At 36.9% G+C, this 21157-nt stretch overlaps 1 protein-coding gene across 1 annotated transcript in view; it reads left to right on the top strand.

Moving 5' to 3' along the window:
- The first annotated feature begins 397 nt into the window (after nt 1-397).
- The window catches only part of KMT2E (lysine methyltransferase 2E (inactive)), an 86804-nt gene continuing 66044 nt past the window's right edge, over nt 398-21157 (top strand). The window contains 1 exon segment of the mRNA XM_043965953.1: nt 398-526. The gene's annotated coding sequence lies outside the window, so the exon portion shown is untranslated.

Below are 21157 nucleotides of genomic sequence, written 5' to 3'. Positions count from 1 at the left end.
GCCCCTGCGGAGCGGGGCGGGCGGGCCCGTGCAGCTGCCGCCGCCGCCGCTGCTGCCGCCGCCGCCGCCACCGCGGCCGCGGCCGCCATTTTCCCAGAGCGAGAAGCAGTGACACTGAGCGGGCGCAGGGGGCTGAGCCGGAGACACCGCCGGAGCCCGGGCAGTGGCAATAGAGGGGGTGGCACAGACACTGTGAGCAGCCGGGCCGCCGCCGCTCCTTTCCTACTGACTGCTTGACTGCCCCCGCTCCTCCCCTCCTCCTCCTCCTCCTCCTCCTCCTCCTTCTCCTCCTCCTCCTCCTCCTGCTGCTGCTGCTGCTCTTCATCCACCTCCTCCTCCAGTCACTCGTGAAGAAGAAGAGCCTGCGCTGCCGCTTGGGGAGGGGGTGTGTGGAGCTCGGTGCCGACTACCCCGCGACTCCGCAGTGGCCGCCGCTGCCGCGGGGTCAGGTCGCGGTCGTCTGGAGAGAAACCTCGGGGGTCGGTCCAATAACGGGGTTCGGGTGCCTGGTTTGTGAACATCACAGGTCAGTCCTGGGCTCCGTGGGAGTTCACGGGGCTGTGGGGTTGAAGAGGGGGAGGTTTAGGCTTCCAGGAAGAGGAGGAAGAAGGGGAGACTTCATCTCACCTGGGGGTCCCCGGCCTCCTGGGGTGGAGGATGCGAGACGTTGCTGGTTCTCCAGAATTTACTCTCCTTCCCCTCTTTTTCAAACACCCTCCCCCCCGGAAAGGGAGAAATATGGCGGGGTTTGGGGTTGGGGAAGGGGGAACTGGCAGTTAAACCCCCTTGAGAGTGGGAGTTGGGGAAGGAGCGCTGTCCCCCTCACAGGTAGCGGGTTCAGGCCCCCAAGATGCGGAGGGAGGTGGGTTACTGTTAGTGGGATTTGTGTTGGAGGCGACCCAGCAGCTGCCAAATTTCCCTCCTTCCCACCTGCATCCCTTTCCAGTGTTAAAAACAATATAGGCCTTATTTTTCCTCCTCACCAATACCTTTGTGATACCTTTTTTCTCTTACTCAGGTGGAGGTGGGGGGGGAGAGGTGAGTGGGAAGAAAGCCTTAGGGTTCGGGGTGTGTATATGTGTGTCCCTGTGTGTGTATGTGTGTGAACGAGACAGATCCTCGCCCCCTAGGGAAGAGGGTAAACCCGCCCCTATGGTAGTCACCCCCCCCCCATACCCAGCCTTCTTTCCAGTCCCCTCCCCCCACAAGCCTCTTGTTTTATCCTGTGTTATGTTAAGGGCATACAACCTACGTTGTGGCAGCTTTTGAAAGAAAGCTTTTTGAGTACGAAATAAGCACAAACCTTTTAGAGTCATGCAGGAGAAACAAACGGTTTACTGTGTTGATGTTAAATGAAGGGGATGGAAAAAAGGGGGAAAAAACAATTCCATTTTCCATCACCCTTTTTTTCCTAGACCTCAGTTTCTACGTAGATCATCCATCTAAATGATATAAACCATGCTAAAAGGGAAAACTATCCTTGGCTGTCTGGAGTGGAGTTTCTGCTGTTTATTTACATCCTCTAAAAGGAAGGAATAATGTAAGGTTTGGGGCTTCTGCAGCCTTTCCGAACAGAAAGAAGTGAGATGTATTGAACCATAGGGAGGAGACACCAATAAATGATAGGAAATGCTACACTTTTTTCGTTAGTCTTATAGATGTGAAGTAAAAACTGCAATTTCCCTCTTTTGTCCTTTAGAGATTCTAAAAATGGCGGCCCCAGGCTGATGTTGTGGTAATCTAATCAGCTCGGGTCCTCCACACCCCATGCAGTGCGTTTGTCTGCAGCATGTTACTGACTTATGTTTACATGAAAAGATTAGTTTTTTCCAGTCACTTACAAAAAATGATTCTTTTGCTAAAAAATCACAATGCAATCTTTCAGGTGACAAATTTTGTTGGTTATTCATGAGAGGAAAATAAAATGACACCACTTTTGCCCCCCAAATCGAACTCAGGTAACCGAAATAGTTTCTCTACTAGCGATGGGAGAAGCACATGTATGGCAATATTTTCTTTTAACCTTTTTTGGGGAGAGGAGAAGAAAGAACTACAAGCATTATATCTCAGTCAATTTGCTACTAGAGTAAGTGGAAATAGAGATTATATAAAAAGTATCTTTGTTACACGTTTTCATTTAGCTAGATGTTCCTTTGATCATTTTAATCTTGAGGAAAATGTTGTTTCCTATCTTAATTCTATTGCTTGAATTTATAGTCAGCTGTATTTCAGGGACATATATGAACAAGCTTAAATTTGTTACTTCAGGCGAAAAAAATTTTGTTTTTTCTACAATGTTTATTACTATTTTATGTAGCAAATTAGGCATTATACAGTTTATGAAGTTTTGATTGTATTTTTTAAACGAAGCTTACAGTCTATTTTAAGTAAAACATTTGACCTGTAGAATCATCATTATTATATAAAGTACAAAAATAAGGTTTTAATACTTGGCGTAGTATTTTGGAAACCTCAAATTTGGGGCCAGAAAAAAATAATGAAATTTTTGTTCCCCCCAGCTTGTTAAATATGACGTTATATAGCCCTTACATTTTAGCTACACTATAACTAAGCGCTGTAAATTATTGGTATTTTAGAATCTGGTTTGTTAGAAAATCATGCCATGTTGATTTTGTGTTTTTGAAAGAGTTTGTGTTTACCTTATTTCTAGAAATGAAATATTGGTAAGCTTTTGGACAAAAACTAATTAAGCATTTTCTATCCTGAGACAGGAAGATGAGCATCTTTAAGCTCTATGCCCACCTTCCCTCAAAATGGCCTTATTCCATTATAAACATAATGACTTTTTAATGTGTTTTAGTTATTATAGTGCATAATTTTAAGTTTCATGATCTAGATATGAGGCCTGCTTTATCTACAAAAGAAGAAAATGGCCGTGGGTTCCATAGTGTTTCTTATATTAATATTCTGTGAATGGTATTCGACTAGAAAAAAACTGAAGGCAGTGAACAAAACAAAGTAGTTGTAAGACTGAAATAAGTTCACGAAGTTTAAGTTAAAACCTTTTAGCAGAATAGAACTTTTATGTTTAAAAGATTCTTGGACAACTTTCACCTTCATAAAATACCAGATGATTTTGTGCATCCATATTCTACATTGGCAGATTTCCAAGACTTTTAAAAAACTTTTTGCTTTGTAAATCATTTTATGCTTATTCAATTGACATACATTTAATTTTGGTTGGATAGGTGATTAGACTTTGTGGATCCCAGGATGGTTGCTATTTCAAACCTAAGATTTTACTCTCCTTAATCAACATATTCTTGTTCAAAGGTGTTGGGCTTATACATTGATGTATAAGCACAGGTCTTTGTCTTGTCTTTTTGTGAGGGTGACCTTAGTCACATCTAATCCAAGTGAAATATTTGGCATTTTTGACTTGAAATAAACAAATTATTGCATGCTATAAATTACACTGAGACCACAAAGCTAGTGACCTAGCTGTTAGCTTTTGTTTTTTAAACATAGAAATTAGAAGAACATATTTTAGATTTTAAAAATTATTTTTTCCTGGTTTGCTCTGATAATCTTATTTGCAAATGTAAAATTTTGAGTGATAATTCTTATGTCTTGTTTTAAATGTATTTTTAAAAAGCATTTAACTTAACTAAAAATATCAGACATTACAATGGATCTTTCTTTGTTCAGGGGCTACCTGAAATGTAGTGCATCTATAGCTATACATATAGCTATAGATATTTACCTATGACTATGGTACTCTATAATTTTAATTTGGAGTCAGGGGTTTTTAGAGGGATTTATTGAAAGGTTAAGAGGAAATAACTTGTTTTTGAGGAGTGTTGAGACTGGGAAAAACAAATCAGAGTATTTAAAACATTGAGGCAACCAAGTTTTAGACATGGTGAGGATAGGTTTGGAATTCTTATTTATTCTATTTAAGTTAATTTTCAGAAAAGTTGGTTGCTTGTTTGTGTGTGTGTGTGGGGGGGGTGCTGGGGGGGTGTGCAGGCCTGTGTGTATTAATGGAATTTTAAAGCAAAATCTCTGACAAACAAAATAGATTTTAGGAAAGGCTATATAGACTCTTGAAGTTAACAATATAGATTCCTTTTGAATCCTAATTCAACTTCCATATATCTTCTTTTCCTCTTCTCCAACCAACCCCACTACCCCAACCCTCACCCCCACCTCCCAAAGTGCAACAGTATGAAGCGTTCATAGCTTTGGTTTATTTTATACTTTTCATCAACAATTTCTGGCATGTGCCACAGTAACTCTCTAGGATTTGGTGGCTTCAAATTTGAAGAAGTTGAAAAATAAGAAATTGATTTAACAACATTAGCAGAATCCTTCCATGTTTGCTAACTTCTTTTATTGGGTGAAAGAGGAAAGGAATATTATTGAACTGGCATTATTTGTATTTATGGAAATAAATGTATTTCCATGGATATATTGTAACTGTTAATAAAAGACGTTTAGTAGGTTTTCCCCCCTTAAAAATCCTGAAATGGTTACTGCTTTAAATATGAAACTGACAAGTTTCTCAAAAAGAGTAGTCCCTTCATAAGCCATCCTTCAGATTACTGCCCTCCTAATCTTTTTACATAGCTCTCCATGGTCATGACACTTCCCTATTTAAAAATCTTCCCAGGCTCTCTGCTGTTTCTCTGCTGTGTGTCTTATCCCTCTGATTTACTGTAAACTCCATGAAGGCCAGGATGATGTCCTACTTTAGAATGTGCACAAGGAACTGTGATAAGTGTTTGGTGAATTGTTTTTGGATTTTTAAAAATGAAATGTTATGCAAGACATGTAATAAGACTTAATATTTGTGCTCTGTGTTTAAAGTAGTTTAACAAATGACAGATTTACAATTCAAAACTGCTTGGAGGGCACAGTTCAGTTTACTTAAATATGTAAAATTTATGAATCAATGAGCATATAGTAAATGCTTTCTGTGTACCAGCTTAGGTGGTAGAGATATTGAGACAAAAAATGAAACAGACCCTCACACTCAAGGAGCTTATTCTCATGTGGGAGATATAACATATTGAATGAGAAGTAAATGTAGAATATATACATAATATGTACACAGTGATGAGGGAGGGAGAAAGGGCATATTAACAGCTGGAAAAATCCAGCTGAAAGGCAAGGAAGAAAATAAGCATTTACATAGTGCCTATTATGTGCCGATATTATCTCATTTGAACCCCAAAGTAACCCTTTAAGGTATGTGCTGTTATTTTCTTCATTTTACAATTAAAAAACAAACAGGTTTAGGTGACTTGCCCAGGGATCACCCTAGTGTCTGAGGTTAGATTTGAACTCGAGGTTTACTGACCCCAAGTCTAGTACTTTATCCATTGGGCCACCATGTGCCTCATGAAGGAGGTGACACTTCATACTGTACTTTGAAGGGAGGGAGGTGTTTTAAGAAGTGAAAAAGGAGAATATTCTAAACTTGGAAGACAGCCTGTGCAATGGTGTGGACATGGAAGATAGAATGCCAAGTTTGAGGAACAGCAAATGGGACAGATTAGCTGTGCAGAAGAGTGAATGAGGGGAAATAATGTGTTAATCAGCTTATAGTTAGGTTGTCTTTTTTCCCCCTAACCATGCATACTTTTACTCATAAGCAATTTTGTGTAATACTGATTTAAACAATCGCATTTGAATCTGGAGTAAGATCAGCCACTGTAAGTTTTATCATTTTGTAATTAGGCACCTAGAGGGCATGACTAAAGAGACTTATTTTAAGGGCTGTCTGTAGTATCATCCCTTTTAGGCAGTGTGTTATAGATATTATGCTGGAATTGGAATCTTGAAGGTCTTGGTATAAATCATGGCTCTGACATTTATAAAATTTTTGCTTTCTGAGCCTATTTCTGCATCTGTAAAATTGGAATGATGATAATTATAGTTTGTAAGTTTTAGGGTTGTAAGGATGTCAGTTACTGTATTTTCATGTAACAGTAGATTTTCTGTTAAAAAAATAAAAAAACACCATTAACCTCAGAAGTATGTGCTAGATGCTGTATTCAAATTGAAAGAGTAATTTCACCTTTTTTGGTGAAACTTGAAATTTTATAGTGAAAATGTTTGACATCTAATTTTTATTAAGGAATAGTTATTCAACAAGATAGATCTTATATAAAAACTTATTTCAATGCACTAATTAGTAAAAACCTTTTTTACTTGATGTAAGCAATATTTTTAAAACTGAAAAATTGATTTAAGGTTATCAGTTTAATCTTTAGGTTATTATTATTTTTTAAAATTTAAACACTAATATATATATAGATGTTAAAAACAATACATTAGAACTTCCCTAATAGGAGCACTCATCTATAAGAACACTGAATACAGTTTCTAGAATGTTTTACAAATTAGCCTAAAAATGATAGCTTTCAGTAATTTTTAGCAGGGAGCTAGGCAAATAGCAACTTCCATGAACTTCTAGGGGAGCTTCTATTTGGATTTCTGATCCAGTCAGAAAATCATATTTATTTTATGAACTTCTACATTTTCTAGAGTACATAAACTATTTCTTTGACAAACTCTTAATTTTTTTCTATGTATATGATTTGAGAATTTACAACTGTAAATTTTTGTTTGTTTTAGAAGCCGTTAAGAAGCATTAAAAAACTATTTACAAGTCCTTTATATTAAAGGACAGGATTTCCCTTCCAGCTCTACTTGTCTGATTTTCATGTTAGTTACTTTGGTTTCTATTGTAAAATCTCATCTTCATATTGCCTGTCACCTTCTTTTCCTGGGTTTTAGATGCAGGTGCTTCCTTGTTCTTATATGAGAGGGAGAGGGTAATGTCCTGTCCTTCTCTCCCCCCCCCCCCCCCCCCCCGGGGCAGTGAGGGTTAAGTGACTTACCCAGGGTCACAGAGCTAGTATCAAGTGTCTGAGGTCGAATTTGAATTCAGGTCCTCTTGAATCCAGGGCCTGTGCTTTATCCACTGCCCTGTCTAGCTGCCCCGAGGGTAATGTCTTTTAAAGCATTGTGGAACTGCTCTGTACATCTTCACAATCTTGCAACTTTTCTGCAAAAGTAAAACTGAACCTGATCCTTAGCATTTATATTTGTTTGCTTTTTTACTATTCTTTTATTCTTTTGAATGTACTACCTTTTAGTCAGGAGGAGAGGGGAGGGGAGTTACTTTATTGAAGACAATTTTCACAGACCTTATTAGAACTTTATGTACTCCTAAGCATATGTTTATACCACATAGAAATTAGTGAATTTCTCTTCTCTTTTTGCTTTAGGTAACCCTTTTCAGGGGGTAGCTAGGTGGTGCGGTGGTTAGAGCATTGGGCTTGGAATCGGGAAGGCATTTTCCTGAGTTCAAATCTAGTCTCAGACATTTACTAGCTGTGTGACCCTGGGCAAGACATTTAACCCTGTTTGCCTCAGTTTCCTCATCTGTAAATTGAGCTGGAGAAGGAAATGGCAACCCACTCTAGTATCTTTGCCAAGAAAACCCCAAATGAGTCACAGAGTCAGACACTACTGAACCTTTTTCAGAGGAACCTTCCTATTGTCACTATGGATATTTTTTCCAACCACATCAATTGCTACCCCTGCACAATTAAATAGAATTACTGTGGGTGAAAACCTCAAGTTGTGACCAAAATGAGGATAGTCCCTTCATTTTAGCTAGACTGCTGGGTCCTCTGATGACACGTGTACAGTTTTTCATTTAGTCTTCTTAGCTTGATAGAATATGCCAGAAATTAAATCCCATTGGCAAGATTTACAAGACCAATGTCACCTCCATATCAGTATAAGGCATCAGATCAGGGTTTTCAAAGGTAACAGTACCACTGCTTCTTTGTTCACTGTTTAGAATTGTTATTGAATGAGTTATATTTTTAGCTTTGCATTTTGGGATTTAAAGAATCAATGTTTATATGTCCTTTGAGAAACCTATATTGGGATAGAAAAGAGAATTTAGATCCCCGGCCATTTTATGCAAAGATTTCAAATATTTTTTCAATGTTGAAAGAGTAAACTTAATTTTATTGCATAAATAGATATATTTAAATATATAGTGAAATACATTTGCAAATCTACAAGGCTTTGCTTCAGTGAGGAGCAGCCTATGATAGCCTATTGGGTACTAAAGTCAGGGAGATCTCAAGCCTTTAGGGGCCTGTTAGTCACCAATCCAACTATTTAAGTGCTAAATGAATATTTCAGACTAGTGCTATGAAAGGCCTACAGCTGGTATGATTAAGGTGAGGCACTCTGTCAGAGAGAATGAAGAGCTGACCTTGAAGGCAGGAAGACCTAGGTTTGAGTTCTATCTTGGCACATACTGAGTCTATGACCTAGAGGCAAGTCACTTAAAGTTTTAGTACTCTAGGCAACCCTTTAAGACTATACATTGCAGTGGACATGCCAACCTGCAGTGGGAGAAAAGGTTTTCTCATCTGAGAATCATAGGTCTAGTCTCTATTCTCTGATCAAGACTGTCTTTGTGAAAGGTGACCTGGGCCTTAAGGCTAGCTAACATTTGGATTGGTGTGTTGCAGGGAGCAAGAGATAGGGGTGTCCTAGGTTTTATGCTAGCATGAAGAAAGATGTAGCTGCAGTTTGAATGAGATTTGTTGAGATTTAACAGAACAGAATAGTCATTGAGATGAGGATGGAAGACTATATTGGAGCCATTTTTTGAATGTCCTTCACTTCTAGGCTAAGGAGTTTGGATTTTCCTCTTACTAATGGAGAGCCATTTAAGAATTTGGGGCAGAAGTGTAACAGAGAAAGTAATGATTAAAGAATTAATTCTTCAGTGCTATGGGTTGGAAGGGCAAGAATTCGTAATTTTATAATAGTCTAGTCTCAGGCCTACACTTGAGGTCGTAACAATTAAAGTGAAAAGGAAGGGAATGGATAAAAAAACATTAAAAAGAAAGAATGGACAAGACTTACTAAATATGAGAGAAAGCCGGTTAGGAAAATGAAAGTGTCCAAGAGGAATTTCAATATTAGGTGATTGAAACTCTGAATAGAAAATAGATTTCTTTCACATGTAACAACTTACTGTAGGATTTGGGTTAGTGAGTTCTGGGGAAATGAAAATTGGGTTAAAGAAGAATGGGAGGAAGTGACATGGGAAAGGAGTGAAGTAAAAGATTTTTTGCCTCCAAGAAAGGTAGGATCAATTATATTATTGTCATGCAAAGACATTCAGAGCAATTTAATCAGTCAACAAATAACTATTAAATACTAATTATGTGCAGGGAACTTACAAGCATTTTTAGTGTGTGTATATCTATATCTATATCTTCTATCCACTTATACAGCCCTTTATCCCTTCTCTTCTAGACTATTGCAGTAGCCTTCTAATTGGTCTCTGCTTCATGTTTCTTCCCACTCCAATGTGTCTTCCATTCAGCTGCCAAAGTGATTTTTTTTTTCTAAAGCCTAGTTCTGACCATGTCACCCCCTTATTCAGTAAACTTCACTGGCTCTCTATTAATTACCCCCAGAATCAACTATAAGGTTCTCAAGACTTTAAAGTTCTTTACATCCTGGCTTCTTTTCAATCCTTCCAGTCTTATACTTTATTTCCCTCCAGCTATACTATTTTATTTGTTATTTCCCTCCAAGGAAAATCCATTTCCCTAATCCTTGCCTTTTCAATGGTTATCCCCATGCTCAGATTTCTCTGTACCCTTACTTTCACCTCTTAATTTTCCTGGCTTCCCTCTAAAATAAGCACAATTCCCATATTTTGCAGAAGTCCTTTCTGCCTTCACCTTTGAGATTCCCTTTTACTCCATATATATCTTGTTTATACCTTAATTTTGCGTGTGTTGTTTCCTCCATTATTTGGGCTCCTTATGGGAAGGCGGTTTTTTTGCTTTTTGTATTCCCAGAGTTCAGTATAATGTCTATACTATGTCCTTAATAAATGCTTCTTTACTGACAGATTCTAAAGGGTTTTATTTCAGTTTCTTAAGGGCAAAAATTGGCTTTAAAAATTGTAATTACTGAGCAGTTAAGGGTGATACATAAGTTCTTTTCAGTTGCAACATGTTATATGGAATGAGGTAGCATAGTTACTTACTTTACATATGTATCTAGGAACTGATCACTGCTATTGGACTTTTTAACTCCTGAGAGAATACTGACAAAGCTGAAAGGGGTGTAGTAAATATGACTATATGAAAATAGCCCTTTAAAAACATAACCATTCTGATTAGCAACCTGGAAAATTGTGGCAGCTGTAGTTTGAATTTGACCTAGCACTCACATTATGGACAAATTAAATTTTCTAGTCTAAATTAAAGGCTCATTTTTAGAGATCTTAAAGTTCACTCTTTGTCTCTATTCCCTTTTTATTGTTCACTAGTAAATGAGTATGGAAAGGCTCTCCTAAAACTAAAGGCCCTAAATGATGTATCTTTTTTTCCTTCCTGTCATTCATAGGACCTTTTATTTTTTACATCACTTTCATTTCAGTCTTTAATACCTATTGTTTTATCTCTTTCCAGACACCCTTGATCATTATAATTGCTTTATATTCAGTTTGTTTCCTATTTCCATTGTAGTCAAGTTATTATGCATATTGTTTTTCTGGCTCTGCCTACTGTACTCTGAACCAGTACATACAAATCTTCCCATGCTTCCCCTAATTCTCCATAGTCTTCCTTTCTTAGAGAGAAGTAATATTTAGTGAGTCCCTGTCCCATGGGCATTTATTTTGTTTCCATCACTTTTTGTGGTAGCTATTAATAACCTTGATGTATGCGGGACCTTTTTTTTTTTTTTTCCCCTTTTCCCCCCTTTCCCCTAGGATATATACCTAGGAGTAAACCTCTGGGGCAAAGAATATGGGCTTGTTGTTCTTGTTAGCATTATTCCAAATTACTTTCAAGGATAGTTGTACCAATTCGGCTTTCCACCAACAAGAGAGGGATTAGTGGGTCTCTCTTTCCACTGCCCTTCCAATATTATTTCAAATTTTTTGCCAGTTTTCTGGGTATGAAGTAAAAATTTAAGGGTTGTTTTATCTTTCTCTTTTTAGTAGTTACCCAGAGTAATATCTAATATTATTGTTAAGAATTTATAATTCTTTTGAGATCTATTTGTTCATCTTTTGACTGCATCTATTGTTGAATGGTTCTAGGTCTTCTGTATTTGTCTTTACTTACAAATAGCTTTTCTAAGACTTTGGCGGGGCGCGGGGCAATGAGGGTTAAGTGACTTGCCCAGGGTCACACAGCTAGTAAGTGTCAAGTGTCAAGTGAGGCCAAATTTGAATTCAGGTCCTCCTGAATCCAGAGTCAGTGCTTTATCCACTGCGCCACCTAGCTGCCCCCTATTTTAAGACTTCTTAACTAAGCATGAGTATGCTGTTTTAAATTTCTGTTTATTTTGTATAGCAATGTAGTCTGTAGGATAACTGAAGTCTAAAAGTATTAATGGATAAATGTAACAATGATAATTGGAAAATGTTCTTATTTTCATATTTCATAATTAAGAGTAAGGTCTATTTTAAATGTCATCTCTTGATGGCATGACAAATCATGTCGGTCTAAATTTTTCTTTTTTGGACAGGGATATTAAATTGGCTTGAGGAAAGCTGAAAAAACGGTTAGATTTCAGAAGAATATTTGACAGCCCCACTATCCTTTTGGACAAAGTACACAAAGTGGAGGAATGAGGGCTACATAATTGATGTTTAGTGTATTTGTTTATAATTGAATGACCAAAAATGAGTTAATGGGTCTATGCCATTTTGGAGTGAGGTTTTCATTGTAATGCCGAAAAGAACTGTCCTTGGTGGCTGAGACGAAGGCATATATGGATCATAGAATTATGGAGCTAAAGCTGGCATAGATTTAGTTCAAGAAGCAATCTAATCCAACCCTCTTCTTTTTTTTACAGATGCAGAAACTGAGGCTTAGGAAAATTTAGTGGTTTGCCCTAGGTAAAACAGGTAAAAAGTTTCAGAGCTAGTAGGGGTTGGACTAGATGGCCTCCAAGTGACTTTTCAATTTGGGAATTCTGTGATTGTCTGTGAAATTGTTAAAACTCAAATACTTGAATAGCAAGGCATCCAGAAATGCAGTCTTAGATTGCATTAAGAGAAGGATAATTGGGGCAGCTAGGTGGCGCAGTGGATAAAGCACTGGCCCTGGATTCAGGAGGACCTGAGTTCTAATCCAACCTCAGACACTTGACACTTACTAGCAGTGTGACCCTGGGCAAGTCACTTAACCCTCATTGCCCTGCCCCCCCCCCCAAAAAAAAAATGAGAGAGAGAAGCATAATGTATAGAATGAAAAGGAACAGCTCTTCCTTTCTCCCCTCCATTCCCAAGCTGACCACCTATCTAGAATATTATGTTCTACTTAGGACATTTTTAGAAGGGTGGGAAGTAAGTATTCAGAGGAAGTTGACCAGGATGGTGAAGGGACTTGAGGACATGAGATACATATGCAAATTGGCATCCTCAATATGAAGTTTTTCCTGGAATCCCTACTTAGCTATCAAAGTTGCCCCCTTGTCCCTGTCCCCCCCCCATCTCTATCCTCCCACAAAAACACTTTGTGTTTAATTTGTTTATGCTTGTTTTCCATATAGAGTGTGTGCTCCTGGAAGGCAGGGGCTGTTTTGTTTATTTTTGTCTCTAGGAGGGAGTAGAATAATACATATCTTAAAATATTTTGATGGCTCTTATGTAGAAGAAGGATTAGACCTTTTCTCCTTGGTCCCCCTTGAGGGTAGTACAGAGGCAGAGAGACAGGTTTTGTCTAGAAAGAAGGAAAATTTTTCTACAATTAGGTTGTTGTGATAAAAGCATTGGTAGAACTTGAAGCACTGTAAAAATGTGAATTATGTCTTGAACCTAGCCTTCCTGTGGCCTGCTCTTCCTCTTATTCCTTGCCTGAGCTGAGCTGAGCTGAGTTGAGCTGACGGACAAGCCATAGAGCGAATGAATAATAGAGGCTTTCTCTTGAACTCCTGATGTGTTTTCCCTGTTTTAGAATGCTGAATCATGGACTATGTTGATGTTCTTTTCCCCAACTTGAGGGAAGAAAAAAATACTGGGCTTTATAATAATTATTCATGGACATAAAGCAAAATCAGCCTAATTCTCTCACACACTTTTTTCCACACTACCATCCACACTCCTCTCCCCCCACACAGAAGCAGGTACGGTCATTTCAGTATCATGCCAATTTTAAGATAAACCATTTGAAAGATGGTTTATGTAATGGATCAGTTTTTGGCAAGGTAATTATAGAATTGAGATGGCAGAGTGGGAGGGGAAATCATTAAGTTGTCAAGGGGCTCTATAAGAAACTTGCTTTTAAAAACAACAACAAGAACAAAAAAAAAACCCTTGCTCTAAGGTATTCTTGTTTCTATGGAGTTAGCATATCTCCATTCAACGTTAATCGATCTCATTATTCTTTGAAAAAAGAATGGCTTAGTATTATAAGAAAAAATGTTTTGGAACCTTTATTTTAAATAGAATATGTTCTAAATAACACGAGAATTCTGCAGAATATTTATAAATCATTAGAATTCAGAGCTGGAATGGATTTTATCAATTGTCTAATCTAAGTCCTTCATTTTAGTGGTAAGCAAATAGGCCCAGAGAGGTGAAGCAATGTATCCAAGATAAATAGTACAAATCTCTGTAGAGAGAGAGGCTGCATGGTTTTGGGAAGAGAGCACCAGGTGAGGAGTCGGAAAACTTAACTTTAAGCTCTGGTTCTTGGCTGAACCATTTAGCCTTTTTTTCATTTATAAAGTGACACTTTTCCACTTTACCTTGGAGTCGTTATATCAAGCAATTATATATAAAGTCTACAAAACACGATATAAATTAATTTATCATCTTGGTGAAAGAACATCCAGATTTCTAACTTTTCAATTCAGTTTAGCAAATCTTTTTTGCTTGCTATGGGAAAGCTTTGTGCTAGATAGACACTGAATTCAAGGACAAAAAGGAAACCATCCTTACCCTCTAAAGAGCTTACTTTATACTCTAGGACACAGCTTGTATACAAATAGAGTACAAGGAAAATTGAAAGGGGAGACAGCTTCATGGAGAAGCTAACAACTCAGTTAAGCTTGGAAGGTACACAAAGATTTTAAGGCGTGATGATGAGGAAATGCATTCCAGAGAAAAATAATTTGTGTAGTCCCATTTAACTGATGTCTAGATTTTGTGAAGAGGAGTAATAAATATTTTGTATTTTATCCTATAGGCAGTTGGAAAGCCCATGAATCTTTTGAGAAGGGGAGTCACATTTTAAAATCTGTGCCTTAGACCATTTTGGCAACTTGGTGGTGAAGAGGCCAACTAAAAAAGCCTAAAATAAATCAGAATTAGTGAAAGCTTGGACTATATAGTGTTGGCTGTGTGAATTTGATGTGATAGTGGGGTATATGAGTAGATCTATATCCCACAAATGGCTAGAAATAAGTAATGAAATTGGAATGAGGCTAGAAATAGATTTGGGTTCCACCAAGTTGAAGTCTGAAAGAATAGAATATATGAGGGAGGTCTGCACTTTGAAGGACTTGTTCCTAGTTCAGAGATTGGAGGATAAAATGGAGTCAGCAAAAGAAACAAGTAGTGTGAGAAATAGAAATATCAGTAGTTTATAGTATTAAAAGCAAAGTCAGTGTGGTGGTGTTGGTGGTGTATTAGGTTGGAGAGAAGGTTGTATAGATAGTACCAGATTATGGGGTCAGTTAGGTGATACAGTGGGTAGAGTATTGGGCTTGGAGTCAGGAAGATTCATCTTCCTGAGTTCAAATCTGCCTCAGACAGACCCTGTTTGCCTCAGTTTCCTCATTTATAAAATCAGCTGGAGAAGGAAATGACAAACCACTCCAGTATCTTTGCTAAGAAAACCCCAAATGGGGTCAGGAAAAGTCAGACACAACTGAAAAATGACTGAACAACCACCACCAGACGAGGGCCTTGTATGCTAAGATGAATTTTATAGTGGGAACATCTGTAGGATTTTGAGGAGAACAATATGAAAAAGTGGGTTATTGAAAGAATATCGATCTGACAATGATATGCTGGAGAGGCTTTGGAGAAGAGAGAGTGGCTGAGGATAGATAACCAAGTTAGGTTGTTAGCTTATTGTAATAGGCCAGTTGTGGAATGATAAATACCTGGACTATGATGATGACAGCAGTGGTATTTCTGAAGGAAAAATCACCTGGTGTGTTTTTGGTTTTTTGGGGTGAGGGAAAGTGGAATAAAGGGAGAAAGTGGTGATAGTTTAGTTGGCATTTGTATATTTCCTTAAGTTTTTTTACTAGACTTTAAAAAAACTTATTCGATTCTCACAGCAACCTTAGAAAGCAGGTACCATATTATTATCCTTACTTTACAAATGAAGAAACTGAGGATCAAAGGTTGTCACTTGGCCATGGGGGTGAAGGGAGTCATACAACTAATTATAAAAAAATTGGAACCCAGGTATCTCTGGACCTTAAGTTACTGAGATGTCTGAAAGAGATCTGCATTTTCAAATGAGATAATATTTGTCCAGCACCTTGCAAACCTTGAAGCACTGTATAATTGCTTGCTATTAGTAGTAGTAGTAGTAGTTATTTCATGATTTTTCTTTTATATTTAGATCTTTGATCCACTTCTTTTTGTTTGTTTTTGTTTTTGGCTTTTTTTTTTTTTTTTTTTTTTTGGTAAGGCAATTGGGGTTAAGTGACTTGCCCAGGATCACACAGTTAGTAAGTGTTAAGTGTCTGAGGCCGGACTTGATCTCAGGTCCTCCTGACTCCAGGGCTGGTGCTCTATCCACTGTGCCACCTAGCTGCCCCCAATCCACTTCTATAGCCTATTGCTATATATGGATAGAAATCAGTTTCTTACAATATGAGCAACCAATTTCCCCAATTTGGGGAATTGAATTCCCCAGGGCTGTTGGGGACATTTGTCTTTTTGCACTTGATTTATCAAATGCTAAAGCTCTTATTGGCATATTTATTTCAATGAAGATTTTGAGTTTATCATCTCTTGTTTCTATAGGAAGAGTGACCAAAATGTGACATTTATAATGTGGTGGTTTTGATGGTTTCAGGCAATGCATATCTGGACATTTGTAGTCACTCTTCCCCGCCCCCCATTTTTGTTTTTTTTTTTTTTTGTGGGGCAATGAGGGTTAAGTGACTTGCCCAAGGTCACACAGCTTAAGTATCAAGTGTCTGAGGTCAGATTTAAACTCAGGTCCTCCTGAATCCAGGGCCAGTGCTTTTTCCACTGTGCCACCTAGCTGCCCCCTGTAGTCACTCTTTGGGGTGATTTTTTTTTCTTTTCCTCTTCTTTGTAACTAATTTGCATAAAGGAGTTACCTGTGGAACACATTTGCCATGTTTTAAAAGGTGTTACATTTTGAGTTTCAAAGTAATTTCCTTTTAGAAATTTACATTTTGTTTTTATAGAATTTGTAGAATTGGGGATTAATTTAATTATAAATCCCTTAAAATTTTTTTAATTTGAAGGGAAATTTATGAGGTTATTGAAATAAGTGCCACAATAATCCACTAGTCATTTAATGGTCTTGCACACAAAGTTAAGATTTCAAAGATTTACGGTCACTATATGTGGAAGTATAGATGTTTATTCTAGTGTTAGATTTTTATTTTAAAAATTTCAAATAGAACAATCATATTAAGTTATGTATTGTTTGGGCATGTATGGACCAAATTTTAATTGGGCAGCTCGCCTTAGTTTCCAAACCCCAAACTAAATATTCCAGGAGCCTTTCTTTTTTCTTTCTTGTGTAAAAATCTAAATCATAAAAGATTTGTACAGTGAAACTTATACTGGGAGACTAGCTATTTTAGAAAGTATTGTACCTTAAAATCTATCTAACTTGGCAAAGTTTTGGCACCAATTTTTTTTTTCCAGTTCTAAAATCTGGGATATGCACCTTCCTATCCAAGAACATTTCATTCTATTTCATGAAAACATTGAAGAATCTTCTACTTTAAATTTCTTGAAGTCAGTAGAAAACCCCTTGTCTATGTTATAGCATGTACTCTTTAAGCAGAATCACTGTATGAGTTTTAATAAATTTTAATGGTTAAAAGGCACAAAAGCTCAGATATTTCTTTGATTTTTTTTTTTTTAGTGAGACAATTGGGGTTAAGTGACTTGCCCAGGGTCACACAGCTAGTAAGTGTTAAGTGTCTGAGGCCAGATTTGAACTCAGGTACTCCTGACTCCAGGGCCGGTGCTCTATCCACTGCGCCACCTAGCTGCCCTGTTTCTTTGATTTTTAAACCAGATCTTTGATCATGGTTTAGCAAGTAGGAAGTTCCTAAAAATGTGTACTTATCATCCCAGCCTTGCTTGAGGTCACTAAACTAAGATCATTTGCTGGGTGAAGCACGTTGAATGATCTAGCATCCTTTTAGTAAAGTCAGATCTCATTAGGATGATGGGAAAAAGTACCAAAAAGCCATGGGAAGAGTAACAGGCCAATAATCTCTTCTCTCTTCTATGTGAGTTTGGGGATTGAGGCATGCACAGTGGCAACTCTCCTTCCAGAAAGTCCCCTCCTAGTCTTAAATCAACCTCTCTAGGGACCTTTGTTATAGAGAAATCTGGCTTTGATAGAATGTGATAGAGCTATAGTGTTATGCAGTGATTCTCCTTCTTCCCCCTATACCCCCCACCCCCATTTTTTGACAGCCAGAGGTGTTGCTGAGTTTTTTAATGTAAACAGTTCTTTAGTGTATACTAGATTTTTATCCTAGGTAGAATTTCCTCTCAGCTATCATTTCTTTGATATCCTGTTAGGTCAGGAAATACTGTAATAGCTTTACCATAGGATAACTAGGAATGTGATAGTGGGAACAATCTTAGGTATGCTAATGCTGAATTATTTGTTTTCCAAAGATATATTAAATACCATGTAACTATACCAGTGCTTTGTTTAAATGAGCCATCTGGTATTTATCGTACTTAATGAGAGCATTGAACTGTTTTGAAAAATTTATTTTTCTTTAGAGATCAGATAATTGAACTTCCTTATTGAAGTTGATAGGTGAAGAAATAGAGGCTTGAAAAGGTTGTAATTTTCCTAGGGTCTCCTGCCTTTTTGTTCTTTTAATTCATCACCAAATTTAATTCTTTCTGCACCCAAAAAAACACTGCTAATTATATCTTTTATGTGATAGCTAATTTAATTTCCAGCTTATAAGAAAATTAGTTGATGTTGGCCTGTCATTCTAAAAATTGTCATTTTCTTCTGGAATTCACCTAAAAACTCAGGTCATTTTCTAATGAATGACTCAATAGTGCTGTTTCAGAGATTGCCATTACTTTCATTAATGGCAGTATCTTTTGAGCTGGTTTTTTCATTAATTTACAGCCTCAACTTTTTTTCATGTTTTATCCTTGGTACTGTTTTGGTTTATTCTTACCTTTCTTTCCTTCCTTCTATTCTTTCTTCCTGTCATCTTTTCACTTCTCCATCTGTGGTTGTATCGTCTGGTCTCTCAAAATTATTTTAATTCTTTCTCTAGTTCTTTTATTTCCAGGCAGTCTAATGTTATGGGAAAAACCCTAGTCTTGAAGTCAGATGATCTGAAAATGAGTTCTGGCTTTGCCATTTGTTAGCAGTGTGACAGTGATTCTTAGTGGACCACAAGTTCTTATTCTTTAAATTACTTGCTCTCCATGACTCAGAGTTGCTGAAAAGAAAGCTCTTTGTAAACTTATGTGCTATATAAAAGTGAACTAGTATATTTTATGTTTATTATTTTTCTCCTTTACCCCATTTTATTGTTCTTATAACTTTGGGTATTTTTTCATATTGTGTCTTTTTTGTCTTTCAAAATATTTCCTTTTTCTCTGATGAGGCCTCTTCACCCCCCAATTTTCCTTAAATATCTCATTTTGGTTAATGTGTTGTTGCATTGTTTAGGTTTCATTTCTGTAAAGGATGGTAGACATCTTTTATTTAAAAATCACCTGAAGTCTTTGTCAGAAAGTGTATAGCTACATTAAGGTTTATATATTGTAACTGTGTCAGTAGTTTTTTATGTTGAGAAGGGGGGAAAACTCAATGCCTTGTATTCACTTGGTTTCTAGGTCTATTCTGGATAAACAGGTTTTGTGAAGATTTTTATTCTTTCTTTGACCCCAGAATTATCACCCATCTCATGATATTTCCTTTTACATTATTTCTTTGGTACATATCATTTATTCTACTCACTGTATTTGCTGACTTGGGGTTAACAGTGGTTTCTATTTTCAAGAATAAAGATGTAGCTGCCTTGAGGGCAGTTGTTTAGTTTCTTGTTACCTCTTCCCCTAACCCTTTCTGTTAGTGTATTAACCTCTTCTGACATACTTCTTGACATCTTTTCTCCTAACTACTCACTGCTTTGTCTCATCTATTCTTATTTTTTTTAGAAGACAGAATAACAAGATATTTAACAAATTTGTTGCAAATTAACATTTCTAGCCCAATATGTTAAGCCTAGGTATTTGGATGCAGTGACCTACTTAGTATTTCTTGAACTCAATTGATAAAGACGACCCTTGGTTAAAAGCCAAATAAGGCTGGATCCCACTTCCCTTTCATTAGAAAAAACTAGAGTTTTAAAGTTTTAATCATAATATTTTTGGATAAAAGTAGCTACATGCAGAATGTAATGATTATTGCATTTTAGATAATTTAACTCAATTGATTAGAACATACTACTTGTCAAGTGCACTAATTACCTTTCATTACAAGGCCACATTGTACTCCTCCACTTGTCCAAAAATATTCCCTTGTCATAAGAAGAGCTAAATAAAGAATTTGGCTGGAGTAGGGCATATTTAGCTTTCATGACTTAAAAAAAATTGAAGACTGTACATTTGAGTGATTAAAATGTATGCACAGTGCCCAGCACATAGTAAACAATAAATGCTTGCTAACAAGTTATTAGCATCCTGATTATATACAGGTATGAGCATGACATAGGAAATATTCAGTTATGTAAACATATATATTCTTCAATCAATAAATCATTAAATTTCTTGTTTCTGCTTCGGATAAACATTTGTAAACCTGATAAATGTGTAAAATGACCTTTTGTCTCTATTTTTTAGATGCTTTATTAACTTTTTTAAAAAACCTACTTCACCAACTTCCAACAGCAGAAGGTTTGTTTTGTTAGACTTTATCTACTAGACCTAAAACTTTCTGAGTTCTGTAAGTGAATGAAGGGGAAAAAATTAGTGGTATATATTTGTAATTTATTTTGCATGATCTTTATTTATGGAAAATTTTCATTTTATCCCCAGGCCTTAGCAATGTAAAAGCTTAATGAAGAACATAGGATAATTTTTATCATTTCTATGTCTACATTTGTATTTGCAATCTTGAAGAAATGTTTTTAATTATATATAACCTTTCATAACATAAACTAGAAACCTGGGACATAGCTTTTGAAATTAGAATAACTGGTTCCATATCCATGGCTATACTTGAAATGGGTTTTAGTATAGAAGCCCTAGGATTACTAAGTTTGAAAATAACCAAGAGCTTTTTTTGCCCTGGTGAATTCAGACCTATATGAATGCCTAATTACTACATTTTTTTTTCATGCTTATCCTTCTTTGTGGCATTGGTCTCAATCATTTTTCAAGTTTCTGGATGGATATAAAGTGTTAACTGGAGTATAGGTTTTCATACATTTTGGGAATACCATAGCAAAGACATAAAGTAATGCTATAAACTTATAGGTACTTAAACTGTCGTTTCATATCAATCTGTGGGTTTATCTAAAATGATACTCTAAGACAGAACCCATCTTGTTTACAACAGAAGACCTTTGGTAATCAATTCATGTACCAAGAATTATGGATAGGTGTTTTAATGGAGAGTAAAACACATGGAGAGACCATTTGGTATAGAGGATAAAGGGCTGTCCTCAGAGTCAGAAAGAACTGGGTTGTGACTATGCCTTAGTCATTTTCATCTTTCAGTCCCCTTTCTCCCCGCCCCCCTCCCCTTCCCCCCAGCTCTCTAAGGCTACAACTTGAAGAATACATGTTTATCTGGGTTGATAAGAGGATATTTACCTCCTGTGGATTTTAAACACTGATTTATTAGTTTCTTTCATACATGAATGGTAGGATCATAAGTAATGGACCTAG

This window comes from Dromiciops gliroides, chromosome 5 (genome assembly GCF_019393635.1).
Source record: "Dromiciops gliroides isolate mDroGli1 chromosome 5, mDroGli1.pri, whole genome shotgun sequence".
In the NCBI taxonomy this organism is placed as follows: domain Eukaryota; kingdom Metazoa; phylum Chordata; class Mammalia; order Microbiotheria; family Microbiotheriidae; genus Dromiciops; species Dromiciops gliroides.
The sequence above is the reverse complement of the archived record's forward strand: the minus strand, read 5'-3'. Positions and strand labels throughout refer to the sequence as shown.